Source organism: Microcebus murinus, chromosome 2 (genome assembly GCF_040939455.1).
Source record: "Microcebus murinus isolate Inina chromosome 2, M.murinus_Inina_mat1.0, whole genome shotgun sequence".
NCBI lineage: Eukaryota > Metazoa > Chordata > Mammalia > Primates > Cheirogaleidae > Microcebus > Microcebus murinus.
The window spans coordinates 22816861-22834423 of record NC_134105.1 but is presented as its reverse complement, the minus strand read 5'-3'; the positions used below and the strand labels follow the sequence as shown (position 1 = coordinate 22834423).

The 17563-nt window shown below is 40.1% G+C and overlaps 1 protein-coding gene across 4 annotated transcripts in view; it reads right to left on the bottom strand.

Annotated features, from left to right (window-relative positions):
* ZBTB8A (zinc finger and BTB domain containing 8A) overlaps nt 1-17563 on the bottom strand; it is a 55948-nt gene that overhangs the window by 26303 nt on the left and 12082 nt on the right. For 3 of the 4 annotated variants that reach the window (XM_075996197.1, XM_012765389.3, XM_075996200.1), the window contains exon 2: nt 13782-13885. The exons of the other annotated variant lie outside the window; for it this stretch is intronic. The gene's annotated coding sequence lies outside the window, so the exon portion shown is untranslated. The remainder of the gene's footprint in view (nt 1-13781; nt 13886-17563) is intronic. 4 annotated transcript variants of the gene reach the window in all.

Genomic DNA, 17563 nt, shown 5'->3' with positions numbered 1-17563 from the left:
ACATCAAAAATACTGCAAGATTTTTTACCTTGGCACAAACCTGAGAATGTCTGATAATGGATTCTAAGGAATATAATGTTACAACAGGGTGAATTTATTCATACAGGTGCAGTTATCAGAGAATCTGGATTAACCATGCTAGTACAAGTACTTAAGAATAGCAATTAAGGCCGGGCATGGTAGCTCACGCCTGTAATCCTAGCACTTTGGGAGGCCGAGGCACGTGGATTGCTCAAGGTCAGGAGTTCGAAACCAGCCTGAGTGAGACCCCGTCTCTACCAAAAATAGAAATAAATTAATTGACCAACTAAAAATATATATACAAAAAATGAGCCAGGCATGGTGGTGCATGCCTATAGTCCCAGCTACTCGAGAGGCTGAGGATTGCTTGAGCCCAGGAGATTGAGGTTGCTGTGAGCTAAGCTGACTCTATGGCACTCACTCTAGCCTGGGCAACAAAGTGAGACTCTGTCTCAAAAAAAAAAAAAAAAAAGAATAGCAATTAAAATTTGTTTCACTGGTTGACTGCAACTTGAACTCAGGGGTAAACCACATTCAATAAGGTTGAGATCTCAGAACTTCTGGCATAATGTGGAGGAGGAAGAAACTCAAATGACATGACACAGTTGCCATTACGGCCCCATGTGAGAGATGATACCCTGAGAAATTAGGGTGCTGTACAATAGGATGTGGTATATGCATTCAAAGCACTGACCAATATGTGATGCTATTTTTTTCATAGCAAGAAACTCAGTTTCTAGAATCAAGGGATGAAAGTGGTAGTGCCTCCTTTCACATTTACATCTAATACCCCACTTACAGAATTTTTGCTTTCTGTTCCTGCAGAGGTCTTAGCTCCTAAGGTAGAAATGTTTCTACCAGGGACACATCAAATGGTTCCATGGAATTGGATTGTGACTGACCAAAAAGAGGAATCACCCTTTTGGGGGATAGTTGCATACTGGAAGGCAGACTCGTGAACTCGTTACTGTTTAGAATTTTAAATAGAAGAAGAGTGTATGGATGGCAAGTATCCAAAAGGGTAGACGATGCTGTTCGTTTTCCTGTTGTCTCTCAGCTCCACATACATGCCATGACGTTCCCTACTGGAGGAACTGAATTCTGCAAATGACATTTCCCAGGTTTCCTTCCTTGCCAGCTGGCTTCCTGTTAGGTTCTCTCAATAGGAGGCACCAATAGGCCATCAGGAAAAGGAAAGAAGTTTCCTGTTCTTGGCAGTGGAAATGCAGCCATTGTTGGCAGATGCTGGCTGTTGCTGCAGAGGCGGCCAGGGTAGGGTTATTTGGGACTTCAGTAGCCTTTCCACCTCTGATATAAACCTCTGATATAAGTGGCACATCCTTGGCCGATCCATAACTGACCATGACAGCAACTCCAAAAATGCACAGCAGCTAATACACACTTGTGGGCTCCAGCTTAGGGGCATAGCAGCTTCTGGTCTATGATTTAAATCCTTCTCCTTGCACCCCTCCTTGCTCCCCCGGCACCCCTCTTTTCCCTATTGCTGTTCTGGCCCTTCTTAGACTTCTGGAACAAATTTCATATATTAAATTCCCTCTCTAAAATATCAGAGTGTTTTCTTGCATAGACCTTGACTGATAATGTTTCTAGCACCAAATATAGATAAATCAGCCGTCAAAGAAGATCTATCCTGAGACTAGCCCTTTTGGAAAATGACATATAATCTTCCTTCTCTGCATCCCTCTTACCTTTTACTTTTTATAAACAGTCATAGTCAATAAAAAACTCCATTTATTTTTGTTGCTGTTATTGTTGTTTTGCTTTTGTCATTAACTTCTTTAAGCAAATGTTTAAACAGAGTAGATAACATAAGGAATGCTTGTGTGCTTTTGACTCAGCTTTAACTTTGATCAATGTTGTTAATTTTGTGTCTTCTACCTCCTTCCACTTTCCCCCCTAGAATATTTAAAATTAAAATCACAAGCATGATGTCATTTTACCCGTGATATCTCAGGGGTCCTTTTCACATGAGCTTCCTCCACTTCTGTCATTGAGAGGGACCTCTGTTGCCTTTTGCCTGCCCTATACCCCGTTCCCTTCTATAGCATGGGATTCTTCTTTCTCTTTTGGGAACTGCCTCCCACAATTTGGCAAGACTATTCATCCCTTGGTCTCCCCCACTCCACAACAGGGATGGGCACGTGACTCAGACTGGTCCATCTGGGGCCTTTCTCAGGAGTATGTCATGGAAGCAAGAGAATGAGGGTCTCACTAAATGAGAGCACAGGCCTTAAGAATCACAAAGCCTAGAGCTACAAAAGGTAATCGTTGACAGGTGAAAAAGCCCACCTAGGAAAGATGCTACATAAGAATTGAACTAATAAACAAAAATAGCTAGCAAGCATATAAAATGGAAGATGCCTTTCACAAAAATACCTGAAGTTAAATACTTTAACCTCCAATTGCTCCCATCTCACTTAGAAAGAAATCCAAAGTCTTTACCCTGGTCTAAAAGGGCTGCCAGGTTTCCAAAAGATCTACTCCCCTACCTTTAACCTTGCTGGGTTTGATGCTTCCCAACTACCAAATTCATCCCTGATGTCCCATGTCTGGAACACTCCTCGTCCAGGAATGAAGGATCTTCACATAACTTGCTCCCCAACCTCACGCAAGTCTTTGCTTAAATGTCACTTCATCAGGGGTGACAACCCCATCTTTAGTGTGGGAATTTTTAGTTGAACACTCTAGCTCAATAGCTATTGTCATAAAAACTACATCAAATGAGGCATAGTTTAAGAAACAGGAAAGCACTAAAGGGAAATGTGATGGTTGACTTCCAACACTGACAGTTATGTAGAAGTAGAATTATTCTTTTATTAGTTCTAGTAGACTAATCCTCTAGACTATCACTAGAATCTAAACTCCAAAAGGGCTGAGTCTCTGTTTTGTTCACCTCAGCATCTCTAGGACAAGGCACCATGTCTGTTACACAGGTGCTCGATCAGTGTTTGCTGAATGAATAAACGTTCACCATGGTTCTGAAAAGCAAAATGAACCAAACAGATAGGACTAAAGGGAGGCAGATTTGAGCTCATAAAAAACAGCTTTTTAAAAATAAGAACTTAGCCCAGGTGCGGTGGCTCATGCCTGTAATCCTAGCACTCTGGGAGACCAAGGCGGGCAGATCACTCAAGCTTAGGAATTCGAAACCAGCTTGAGCAAGAGCGAGACCCCGTCTCTACTAAAAATAGAAAGAAATTAATTGCCCAACTAAAAATATATAGAAAAAATTAGCTGGGCATGGTGGCGCATGCCTATAGTCCCAGCTACTCGGGAGGCTGAGACAGAAGGATCGCTGATCCCAGGAGTTTGAGGTTGCTGTGAGCTAGGCTGACACCATGGCACTCTAGCATGGGCAACAGAGTGAGACTCTGTCTCAAAAAAAAAAAAAAAAAAAAACTGGGTTAAACTGTTCAACAGCAAAATTAGCCCCCATGCAAAATAGCAAGTTCTATGTTGCCGCTGTAGCAGAGACAGAATGTCATTGACTGCATGAGGTGGGAAGTCAGACTGTATGATCGCAGAGGACTGTTCCAACTTCAACACTTTCAAACTATTTTGTTGTAGTCAAATGATATACTACATATGTTTATGTTTCTTACAATGATATTCTGAAATAAATTAAGTTATATTATAACATGCCAGCATATGTCATTGGGGTTTTTTTAAGACAGTCTCAAAATGACAGAAACTATTGATTTCACGGTGTATATTAATTGTTTTAGGTATATTTTGGTGTTGAACATGTGTACTTAATAATATTTAGTATTTGGGGGGAGGGGGGAAGGGCATTTATTGAAACTTTAAAATCTGTACCCCCATAATATGCCGAAATAAAAAAATAAAAAAATAATAATAATATTTAGTATTTTCTGGATGTGGAGAGATTAGAGACAGAGAAATGAGTCCTTTTTCCTAAAGAGGAATAGGTCAAAGGCTAGTTAGGGGTAGAGAATTTGTCAGATATAACTAGAAAGGAGCAGGTAGAAAGGAATTTTCATTCTGCTTCTGAGTAATTTCGTCAAAAACAGGCAATTTGCCTCAATTACCCAGACATCTGTGTTACATCTCCACTTAGCTAATAGAGCCCCAGACTTAAAGTGGCCAAAGAGAATAATGGTTGCATCACAGCTTATAAGATAAAAATTCTAACATATCCATCATACTAGAAACCAGCAAAGACCTTGGCACTGGGATGGAGTAAAAACAGTAAAATACCATTTATCTAGAATTCTTAGGAATGAATTACTATGGTGGCACTATTTTCCAGGGACTAGAAACTACTCAAAGCAGTAAAGTCATCTGTGACCCTATGGTAAAGAAGTCATAGAAATCTGGTGTGTCCTTTTCTGAGTGCTGTCACTTCTCACCTTTCAAATACTGCAATGTGCTCAGGACCAGCGAGAGTGTGCAGTTTGCTCACTGTGCCCATGGTTTCAAATTAGCAATTGCAAAACTGAGATAAAATGACCTTGCTGGCGTGTCAGCATCGATTCTGCATAATATGAAAATATGGCGTTGGTATCAATAACATTACTTTAATAAGAAGTGAGATGTGGTCACCATCCTCTTTTATGCCTTGTCTCAGAGGTCATTCCACCTGAGAGTGTGCCAGGTTCCATGACTGGGCTTCCTCAGCCCTTCTGGCTTAAGTCTCTCCAGGTAATATCATTAGGGAAGAAGGCCCTGTCTAAAGTACATTATCCGTTAGGTAAAAAGGGTCAGCCCTAGGAAAATGGCTCTGGAGGATAACAAAAGGAGAGAGGCAGAAGGTTTGTAATCCTGGTAGGACGCAGGTGGTCAGGCTGCAAGGCAAAGGCCGGAAGTCAGGTCTTGGAAATTTTCCTCACTGACACCTTTTCTCTTTTAACCCTGCCCTCTTCTTATTTTTCTTAACATTTCCCCACCCCCAACCTTATTTTAAAAAGATTCCATCAGGGGCCTCTAGCAATAGATGATCTGGCTGTAGGAGAAATGCAAACAACTAATAATCTTAAAATAAGAGATCCAATCTTATAAGTGACATTGAAATTAACAATTAAAACAAAAAGGTACCTTGTAAGGATGTTAAAGAATGATGCAGTCAGTATACCTGCTTTAAAACTGTAACCTTATTTCATATGAAACCTAAGTGCTGTACATAACTCTCTGGACATGTCTCAAAACACAAATGATTTATATTTTAGAATACCAAAATAACAGTTTATATTGAAAAATTCTTCACTACTTAAAAATAGATCAGGATTCTAGGATACTGGAATACTAGAATATCAAAACCAATATTGCAATTACTATTCCAAACATTATATACTAAAAACTCCATATTATTTGTGTCCAACATAGCCATTAGCATATACCTAATTGCCTACTAGATACCTCCACTTGGATTCATTCATTTAATTAATATTTGTTAGCACATATGTGACATAGGAGGCTCTAGGAACACTGACATGATCTCACTCTAAAAAGGGAAGATATACAAAGGTAAACAAGTTGGCACAACATTCTGGATGCTATGGCAGAAGTAGTTATGGGATGCAAAGAAGGGAAGGGGTCAGGGAAAGTGTGTGCTGATGTGCCCTACAAAAAGATAAGCTGAAGTCCTAAACCCCAGTACCTATGAATGTGACCTTATTTGGAAATATGGTCTTTGTAGATGTAGTCAAGTTAAGATGAAGTCATACTGGATTAGAGGGGGCCCTACATCCAATGACTGGTTGTTATAAGGAGATAGAGATTTGGAGACATGAGGACACAGAGAAGACACACACAGAAGGAAGACTGCCATGTGAAGACAGAACCAGAGGTTGGAGTGATCAAGCTACAAAGGAAGGAAAGCCAAGGATTGCTGGCACCCACTAGATTCTAGGAAGAGGAAGGATGGAGCCTTCCAAAGGATAAGGGCCCTGTCAGCACCTTGATTTCAGACTTGTAGCCTCCAGAACTGTGAGAGAGTAAACTTACGGTCTTTCATAGGTGAGGTGATGCTAGAGTAGAAGCTTGAAAGATGAGTAGGTTTTCACTGTGAGAAAAAGAGGAAAAGCATTCTAGGCAGAGGAAATAGTTTGAGCCAAGGCACAGACTAGTATGTTCACAAAATAGGAAGTGTGTTGTTCAATATGGCTAGAACAGAGGGTGCAACAGGGACAGTGGGACATGAGGTGGGGCTGCTAATTTGTGCTGTTGAAGAGTTTGGACTTGACCCCATAAGCATCAAGGGGACCATTAAAGGGTTTTATGCAAAGGAGAGAAGTGGTTTGGTATTTGATCACCCTAGAGGGGAGTATAAATATCAGCAGGAGGCAGTCATAATCATCTAGACAAAAATGGTGGAGGTAAAAACTGAGGTAGTTGTAGGTGATTGTAGTAGTACATTTTCTGTTGCTTATAACAGAATATCTGAAACTGGGTAATTTACAAAGAAAAGAAATTCATGTCTTACAGTTAAGGAGCCTAAGAAGTCCTAGGTCAAGGAGCCACATCTGGGGAGGGCCTTCTCACTGTGGGGACTGCTTGCAGGGTCCCAAGGTGGTGCAGGGCATCACATGTTGGGGGAGGGGCTGACTGCTAGCTCACATTTCTCTTCTTCTTCCATTAAGTCCCCAGTTCCCCTCCCATGATCACCCATTAATCCATTAATGGATTAATCCACTCATGAGGACACAGCCCTCATGACCCAATCACTTCTTTTTTTTTTTTTATTCCAATCACTTCTTAATGGCCTCACCTCTCAATACTGCCACATTGGGGGTTCAGTTTCAATACAAGATTTGGGAGGCATTCAAACCATAGCAGTGGTGATGGAAAGTAGACAGGATGAGGCAAGGACGCAGAACCAGCAGGACTTGGAAGCTGCATACACAACAGTGGATGAGCACATGCGCTATGCGATTGGGCAGAAGGATCTAAAGCCCAGCTCTACTGTGGTTTATGCACCCATTTCCTCACCTGTAGTTGATAAGAGTGGAGCACCCACTTCACGGAATTGTAACGACTCAAAGAGACATTGCAAATGTCAAGAACTCAGCAAGTACCTGGCTCATTATAACTGTTCAATAATAAATGAGCTGCAGTTATTATTATTGTCATCACCATGATTATCAATTACCAATTAGATGCAGAAGACAACCTCAAATTCAGTGTGTTCCAAACTTATTACTGCTGCCTTTTCTTAATCCCTGAAATTAACTCCATCATCTTTATCTCCTTTCTTAGGGATTAGTACCACCATGCCCTCCAGTGCCTAACCCAGGAACCTGGAACCACCCAGCCCAAACCTCTCCCTTTTCAGCCTCCACGTCTACACCCTGCAGACTCGGAAACTAATAACTAAGTAAACGAATGGAACATGTTGACAGTTTCCTCATAATTTGTTTTCAATCTCTTCTACTCTCAGGATATTTTCCTATCTCCTGATATTTGATGAATATTTACTTCTATTTTTGTGTGTGTGTGTTTACTGCTTACCTCTTCTAGAATTTATTTGGTATATTGTGTGATGGAAGGATCTAAATATTTCCTTTAATAGCTAACTAGTATAGAAAAGGAGGAGGTAGGGATGAGAAAGAAAGAAAAAGGAGAATGGATAGCTGGCTAGGTGCTAAGAGAAATAATGGATAGCATTTATGAATACATTGGTCCTCACTGTTCAGGGTTTGACTCTCAGAAACTCAGCATAAACCTGATTTTGTTCTTCTACAGAGAAAGGATCTGCTTCTTAGGGGCTAGTGCCTTCCTGCTCCCCTCCCTATTCCCTCATCCTCTGTATTTAATCAAACTCACAGAGTTTGTACATAGGTGTAGATATATATCAGATATATGTGTATGTGGTATGTCAGATACACACATATACCATATGTACATGAGAGACAAGATGCCATTTTATAAATTATGATGAGAAATATAAACATCAAAAAGATAGACTTCTTTTTCCCCACTGACCAGTATATTCTCCTTTAGCTATGAGGAAGTGGTATGGAAAATAAATTATCAAAATGTTTCTCAGCATGAAGTCAGTATAAAGATGTCTGGATCCGCATTCAGGAAATCTAGACTGGAGATTAAGATTTTGGAATCATCAACGGAGGGTGGAATTCAAAAGATTTTTAAGGTCAGGGGCAGTGGCTCACGTCTGTAAACCTAGCACTCTGGGAGGCCAAGGCGGGAGGATTGCTTGAGCTCAGGAGTTCCAGACCAGCCTGAGCAAGAGGGAGACCCTGTCTCTACAAAAAATAGAAAAACCAGCTGGATGTGGTGGTGTATGCCTGGAGTCCCAGCTACTCGGGAACCCAGGAGTTTGAGGTTGCAATAAGCTATCATGACACCACTGTATTCTAGCTCAGGCAACAAAGTAAGACTCTGTATCCAAAAAAAAAAAAAAAAAGATTTTTAAAAACTTACCATAAGAGTTTGGTGAAATAGCATTATCATACATTGCTAGTAAGGGTGTAAGTTGGTATAAATCTAGAAATCATTTTGGTAGTCTCATTAAAGAGCTATAACAATATTTTTATCTTTGGCCTAATACTTCCAATTCTAGGAATCTATTTTAAGAAAGCCAGAGATGTGGTCAGAACATGTTCACTACAATTTAATTTATAATCTCAAAAGTTGGGGAGGCCGGGCGCGGTGGCTCACGCCTGTAATCCTAGCACTCTGGGAGGCCGAGGCGGGAGAATTGCTCAAGGTCAGGAGTTAGAAACCAGCCTGAGCAACAGTGACACCCTGTCTCTACTAAAAATAGAAAGAAATTAACTGACCAGCTAAAAATATAGGAAAAATTAGCAGGGCATGGTAGCGCATTCCTGTAGTCCCAGCTACTCAAGAGGCTGAGGCAGGAGGATGGCTTGAGCCCAGGAGTTTGAGGTTGCTGTGAGCTAGGCTGATGCCATAGCACTCTAGCCTGGGCAAGAGAGTAAGACTCTGATTCAAAAAAAAAAAAAGAAAAAGTTGGGGAAAATTTGAATATTTATTGAGCACATACTATGAGATATTGGTCTAAGCACCTTAAGCAAGTCATTTAATTCTCACAAAGTACATGTTAACAATATCCCCATACTGATGAGATGGTTCTGTACATTTACATTTAGCACTATTTGCCCTGGAATTCAATGAAGAAGCAAAGGTTCAGAAATTTATCTGCAGATACTCAACTAACAGGTGGTGAACCCAAGATTTGAACCCAGGCAGTTTAACTCCAGAATCTACACTCTTAACCACTCTAAAACAACTGAGATAGACAAAAAATTTTAAATAAATTATAATTCATTTAACAGAAAATTATTCAGCCTTTTAAAATCATGTCTTTGAATAATATTTAATAATAAGAAAAATACAATATAATGTTTAGAAAGGAAAGGATACGAAAACTTTATTTACATTATCAGCCCTATTTTGTTTTTTGTTTTTATTTTTTTATACTTTTTAATTTTTTTTTTGGTATAATGAACACTATATTCAAGTGAAATCAGCCCTATTTTGTTAAAGATACACACACATACAAATTATTGGAAAGACATACAATAAAATGTTAATAGTGATTACCTCTGGGTAGTGGGAATTTATATTTTTCTATATTTTCCAAAATAATCATATGCTATTTTTAAAAGGACTTAAAGTAGTTTTTTAAAAATAAAACATAGACATAACATGGTATTTAAAAATAGAAGGTCGGAGGCCGGGCGCTGTGGCTCACGCCTGTAATCCTAGCTCTTGGGAGGCCGAGGCGGGCGGATTGCTCAAGGTCAGGAGTTCAAAACCAGCCTGAGCAAGAGCGAGACCCCGTCTCTACTATAAATAGAAAGAAATTATTGGCCAACTGATATATATATAAAAAAAAAAAATTAGCCGGGCATGGTGGCGCATGCCTGTAGTCCCAGCTACTCGGGAGGCTGAGGCAGAAGGATCACTCGAGCCCAGGAGTTTGAGGTTGCTGTGAGCTAGGCTGACGCCACGGCACTCACTCTAGCCTAGACAACAAAGTAAGACTCTGTCTCAAAAAAAACAAACAAACAAACAAACAAACAAACAAAAAAATAGAAGGTCGGGCCGGGTGTGGTGGCTCATGCCTATAATCCTAGCACTCTGGGAGGCCAAGGCGGGTGGATTACTCAAGGTCAGGAGTTCAAAACCAGCCTGAGCAAGAGCGAGACCCCGTCTCTACTATAAATACAAAGAAATTAATTGACCAACTAAAAATATACATAGAAAAAATTAGCCGGGCATGGTGGCACATGCCTGTAGTCCCAGCTACTCAGGAGGCTGAGGCAGTAGGATCGCTTGAGCCCAGGAGATTGAGGTTGCTGTGAGCTAGGCTGATGCCATGGCACTCACTCTAGCCTGGGCAATAAAGTGAGACTCTGTCTCTAAAAAAATAAAAAATAAAAATAAATAAATAAATAAAATAAAATAAAAAATAAATTAAAAAATAGAAGGTTGTTGCAGTGGCTCACACCTGTAATCCTAGCACTCTGGGAGACTGAGGTGGGAGGATCACTCAAAGTCAGGTGTTCGAAACCAGCCTGAGTGAGACCCTGTCTCTACCAAAAATAGAAAGAAATTAATTGGCCAACTAAAAATATATAGAAAAAATTAGCTGGGCATGGTGGCGCATGCCTCTGGGAGGCTGAGGCAGCCAGCTGAGGCTGGCCAGCTACTTGAGAGGCTGAGGCAGGAAGATTGCTGACTGGGAGCACTGACCTGAAGCTAGGCTGATTCCAGGGCACTCTAGCCCGGGCAACAGAGTGAGACAATGTCTCAAATAAAAAAAATAAAAAAAAAGAAATTACAAGTTTTAAATGGTGATGAGATGGTTTTTGTACATTTATATTTAGCACTATTTGCCCTGGAATCAGAGGCAAAACAAAAACCCCAGGGAAACACAAACAAGTTATATATTTCTCATATCATTTCTCTAATAGAGACAAGCATTCTCTAGCACTAACTTCTAGGGGAATTTGTGATGTGATTTCTGATATAAGGACATTAAACATCATCATAGAGAATATTTGGACTAATATAACTTCTTGATTGGTTTCCCTGCATTTTGTCTTTCTCCCTTCCCTTTCATCCTTGAATTTATAGGGTTCAAGGAAGAGAAAACACTCTATTGATATAGAAAGATGGCTATGATACATAATTAAGTTTTTTAAAAAAGCAAAATATAGAGCACTATATATAATACAAGGGAAAAAAATAATCAGAAACTCTGGAAGAATTAATTAGAAACCTAGAACAGTGGTTGCTAATTGGGGGAGGAGTGGGGTCTGGGAGACAGGAGTCAAGGATGGGAGGGAGACTTCACGCTGCATACCTTTGAATATTTCTTGAGCTTTCAATCATATAAATACATTCAGAAATATACTTTTAAGTTTATCAAACAAGTAAGTGAAATACGAACTATGAGCCTCACATTTAGCAAGATCTAGGCCGCAATTCAACATTAAAATATCTTGGGAACTCCCAGAGTGATGAACTTGTGTCTTTCCTTAAGATTCTTATGCTACAGGTGACAAGTTGACTTTCTATTATGAGAAGTCAAGAGGTTGTACATTTATCAGGAGAGCAAGAAAGAGAAGGAAATGGGGGGAGGGAACCATGCTACTTCCTGGTGAATCGCTCTTCTCTTGAAATTGTCAGTCTGGTTAGGGTGATAATGGCACAAATGGAAAGGAAGCAACAGATGCCAACGACTTCAATGGGAAATAAATCCATGGGCTTTAATGGCTGTAGGCTGTGTAAGGCTAAAGAGAGATAAAGAGAAAAAAAAAAAAGAGAGAGATAAAGAGACAGCAGTGCTTCCTAAAGCCTAGGTGTTTAGGGGTATCACCAGTGGAAACTGGGAAGTCCAGAGGAAGACCTGGTTTAGAGGAAAAGCAGTGACTTCAGTTTTAAGTATGTCATGTTTTAGGTGAATGGGAAATCAGGCAGAGATGGCTAGAAGGCCAATGGAAATGCTGATCTGAAGTTTAGATTTGAAGATAGAGGTGAAGGAAACATCTATCTGTAAACAGTGATTAGGCTGTCAGCAGGGACAAAGGAGCTTAGTGGAAACAGGACTGACAAGAGAACCTAGAGGGCTGCCCCTGACTGTGGAGCAGGGAGGGGGAAGAGAAGCCAGTGCTGCATACAGAGAATGACAGGGAGCATTAGGAGAGCCTTGTGACATATTAGCCAAGGGCAGAGTTTCAAGAAAGATGCAGTGAAGGGGTTAAAGGGCCAAGAGGCAATAATAATAGCAGCAATTTTGCATTGTCTCATTTAATCCTCACACATAACAACCTACCAGGTAGGTAGTATTATTATCCCCATTTTACAGAAAAGGGCATTAACCCAGACAGTGACTCCAAAACTGCATGATGCAACGTTGAGAGATCAAAATTCTGATGCCAGCTCTATCGCTAAATTAGCTATATGTCCATGTGCAAGTAACTTTACCTTCCCAGGCTTAACTTCCTTCTCTGCAAATTGAAAGTATTTGTCTAGATAATCTCCAGTTCTTAGCAATATGAGCTTGTGATTAAGGTAGAATGGGAGAAGTAAGAGAGGCAATGAATTAAAATTTTCAGTCATTGGCTGGGTGCAGTGGCAAACGCAGGCAATCCTAGCACTCTGGGAGGCCAAGGCAGGAGGATTGCTTGAGGTCAGGAGTTCAAGACCAGCCTGAGCAAGAGTGAGACCACGTCACTACTAAAATTAGAAAAAAATAATCGGGTGTGGTGGCAGGCACCTGTAGTCCCAGCTACTTGGGAGGCTGAGGCAGGAAGATCCGTTGAGCCCAGGAGTTTGAGGTTGCTGTGAGCCATGGTACTCTAGCCCGGGCAACAGAGTGAAACTCTGTCTCAAAAAAATTAAAAATTAAAAATAAATTTAAGGCCGGGCGCGGTGGCTCACGCTTGTAATCCTAGCACTCTGGGAGGCCGAGGCGGGCGGATTGCTCAAGGTCAGGAGTTCAAAACCAGCCTGAGCGAGACCCCGTCTCTACTATAAAAAATAGAAAGAAATTAATTGGCCAACTAATATATATATATAAATTAGCCGGGCATGGTGGCTCGTGCTGTAGTCCCAGCAACTCGGGAGGCTGAGGCAGTAGGATTGCTTAAGCCCAGGAGTTTGAGGTTGCTGTGAGCTAGGCTGACGCCATGGCACTCACTCTAACCTAGGCAAGAAAGCGAGACTCTGTCTCAAAAAAAAAAAAAATAAAATAAATAAATAAATAAATAAATAAATTTAAAAGTTAAGAAAATAAAAATTTCACCCACATGCGGAAGGATATGCTATACACTTTTTTTTTTTTTTTGGCTTTAGTGATTTTATTTTACTAAATTTTTTTTTTTCCGGCATATTATGGGGGACTTTTTTTTTTGAGATAGGATCTCTCTCTGTCGCCCTGGGTAGAATGCAGTGGCATCATCATAGCTCACTGCAACCTCACACTCCTGAGCTCAAGCAATCCTCTCACCTCAGCCTCTCAGAGTGCCAGGATTACAGGCGTGAGCCACCTCGCTGGCCCAATATCCTACACTTCTTTAAGAGATTAGTCAAAATAAAGATGTTATTGAAAAAAATTTAGCAATGACTGAACAAGGAGACTTGGCCAAAAAGATGGGAATGCTGAACATTTTATAGAATAAATTTTCAAGCAGTAAACTCATTGTCTGACTAAACCTACAATTACAAAATTCTACATTTAATCTATATATTTAAGTGAGACATAATATCAAGAATTAAAATTTTCATACCTGGAAATTTATGAATGTTGCTCTTGAAACCCTGTTAAGTCAATTGAATGGAGTAAAAAAGGGAAGATTTCAAGTCAAACACTTTCTGTGTATAGAGGATTGTCCTGCAGAGAAAGAAAATAGATATTTATAATGTACTTTTGTAACAAGAGACAGAAACATTTGCTGAGGTACAGAATAAGTATTTATTTAAATAAATAATATGGGAGCATCTATCAGATATCATTTTTAGCATGTAAAAATAGATAGCTGGGCACCGTGGCCTGAGCCTATAGTCCCAGTTACTCAAGACACTGAGAATGGAGGAACACTTGAGGCCAGGAGTTCAAGGCTGCAGTGAGCTATGAGCGCATGTGTGAACAGCCACTGCTCTCCAACCTGGGCAATATAGTGAGACCCTGTCTCTAAAAAAATAAAATAATATAAAGAAAAATAAAGAGATAATCTTATACAGATTACCAGTGAATAGAAAAACCATTTGGCTTCAAATTGTCTTGGAACTCTTTATAAATATATATACACACACACATACATATATATAAGTTATTTATTTATTTATTTATTTTTGAGACAGAGTCTTACTCTCTTTCCCAAGCTAGAGCGCGGTGGCATCAGCCTAGCTCACAGCAACCTCAAACTCCTGGGCTCAAGCGATTCTCCTGCCTCAGCCTCCCTGGTAGCTGAGACTACAGGCATGCACTACTGTGCCCAGCTAATTTTTTCTGTTTTTAGTTGTTTGGCTAATTTCTTTATATATTTATAGTAGAGACGGGGTCTCGCTCTTGCTCAGGCTGGTCTTGAACTCCTGAGCTCAAGCAATCCTCCTGCCTCCTGGCCTCCCAGAGTCCTAGGATTACAGGCGTGAGCCACTGCCTCCGGCCATAAATAACTTTTTAACTTCAATCTTAATATATATATATATATTTTTTTTTTTTTCTTTTGAGACAGGGTCTCACTGTGTTGCCCGGGCTAGAGTGCAATGGCATCATCATAGCTCACTGTAACCTCAAACTCCTGAGCAGCTCAAGTGATCCTCCTGCCTCAGCTTTCCAAGTAGCTGAGACTACAGGCATGCACCACACCATGCTCGGCTAATTTTTCTTTTATTTTGCAGAGACAAGGTCTCGCTCTTTCTCAGGCTGGTCTCAAACTCCTGACCTCAAGCAGTCCTCCTGCCTTGGCTTCCCGAAGTGATAGGATTATAAGTATGAGCTACCTTACCCGTCTCAATCTTAATACTAAAGTCTGTAAGAGATTTCCAATATTAAAATATATTATGGCAAATTGAAAGCAAACATACTTTTTAACTATAACAATAAAATAGGCCAGGCGTGGTGGCTCACGCCTATAATCCTAGCACTCTGGGAGGCCAAGGCGGGCGGATCGTTGGAGCTTATGAGCTCGAAACCAGCCTGAGCAAGAGCGAGACCCTGTCTCTACTAAAAATAGAAAGAAATTAATTGGCTAACTAAAACTATATAGAAAAAATTAGCCGGGCATGGTGGCACATGCCTGTAGTCCCAGCTACTTGGGAGGCTGAGGCAGGAGGATCACTTGAGCCCAGGAGTTTGAGGTTGCTGTGAGCTAGGCTGACATGCCACAGCACCCTAGCCAGGGCAACAAGAGTGATAATCTGTCTCAAAAACAAACAACAACAAAAAAAACAAAAATAAGAAAATAAACTTAAGACAACAGACAATTCAAAGGCAGGCCAGCAGATGATACCAAGACAGCAACATAAGTCCCACTGCCCTTTTTCTCCAAGAAGCATCAATGTGATTTACAAAAAAACCAAACAAGACCGGGCATGGTGGCTCACGCCTGTAATGCTAGCACTCTGGGAGGCCGAGGCGGGCGGATTGCTCAAGGTCGGGAGTTCAAAACCAGCCTTAGCAAGACCCTGTCTCTACTAAAAATAGAAAGAAATTAATTGACCAACTAAAAATATATATACAAAAAATTAGCCCGGCATGGTGGTACATGCCTGTAGTCCCAGCTACTTGGGTGGCTGAGGCAGGAGGATTGTTTGAGCCCAGGAGTTTGAGGTTGCTGTGGGCTAGGCTGACACCACAGCACTCACTCTAGCCAGGGCAACAAAGTTGAGACTCTGTCTAAAAAAAAAACCAAACAGCCGGACGCGGTGGCTCATGCCTGTAATCCTAGCACTCTGGGAGGCCGAGGCGGGCGGATTGCTCAAGGTCAGGAGTTCAAAACCAGCCTGAGCGAGACCCCGTCTCTGCCATAAAAATAGAAAGAAATTAATTGGCCAACTAATATATATAATATAAAAATCAGCTGGGCATGGTGGCTCGTGTCTGTAGTCCCAGCTACTCGGGAGGCTGAGGCAGGAGGATCGCTTGAGCCCAGGAGTTTGAGGTTGCTGTGAGCTAGGCTGATGCCATGGCACTCACTCTAGCCTGGGCAAGAAAGTGAGACTCTGTCTCAAAAAAAAAAAAAAAAAAACCAAACAGAACAGCTTTAAAGATTCAAGTTGAAAATTTCAATATATCTTAAAAATTGCATAGTTAAGAAGCAAGTGGGAAAAAAATCTACATATGGTTCTACTACATATGGTTCAAAATCTATTACATATGGTTCAGAAAGTCCACTGTAGTCACCCAGATCTTTTAAAACTCTTTTTTGGGTCTGCCAGATTTTATCAGTATATCACAATTTGTAACAGCAGCTATAACAACTACTGTCATAAATTTAAAAAAAAAATCAGTTTCAGTTTCTACTGTATTCCAAATCTTTTCAATTACTGAAAACAAAATGTAGGGACCATTAAGGCTTTACTTCCATAGGCAGTGGAAAAATGAATTTAATGCTTGTTAAACCAAGTGATTACGCTAAGAAATCCCACCAAAATAATATTGACTGAATCAATGGACTCACTTTTTAAAATGCTTTTTTCTGATCATAAAAGTATTAAATAGTTATAGAAAACTTAGAAAACATAGGCAAGTACAAAGAAAAAAACAAACTGAAATGACTTTTAACTGAGCATGCTGAAAACATCATTCAAGAAAGGGCAACTGCTCAAATATACTTTAAATTAGTAAAAACAAATGCATCAACTACATACTCATAAGGAGGTCTGAACGCTGGCAATTCAGACCATTCAAAACCCCACTGATCTAGAGTTTTACAAAAGAATTTCCAAGCAGCAATCAATAAAGTAGCCAAGATGGTCTGAGTATTCTATAAAATGCAATGTGATTTATTCTTATTACTGGCAAAGGTTATTTTTTTTTCTTTTTTTTTGGCAAAGGTTATTTAAAAAAAAAAAAAAGCCTCATAGTCTCTATACCTGTGAAGAATGGGAGAAATAATTTAAAGTACAGTGAAGAATAGCACTGGCTATGAAAAGGATTTTAAGAAACACCAGTAATTAAAATAGCAGGACTGTATTTAAGGATAAACTAGGATTTTATAGTTGGGGGAACAAAATTAATAGTTTTCAAGAACAACTCCTTGCCACACTAAAAACTCATCTCTTGCCCAGCCCTAAGAGATAGAAGAACACTCTGAATGGTATTTACTTTGATAGCTTCACTACTTTGACAATGCCACTTAAGGGCATATTAACTAGTACAGTGTGGGGTAGTGGGTCTGTATGTTGGCAAGCAAAAGCTAATTCTGTGGCTTTTTAAAAGAAATGATTTCTGAACATGCTCTGTGCCACAAACAGCTTTTATTTTTTTTTTTTTTTTTTTTTTTGTTTTTTTTTTTTTTTTTTTACTTTTTAAGATAGCTGTAGAAGATGAATACAAACAGCTTTT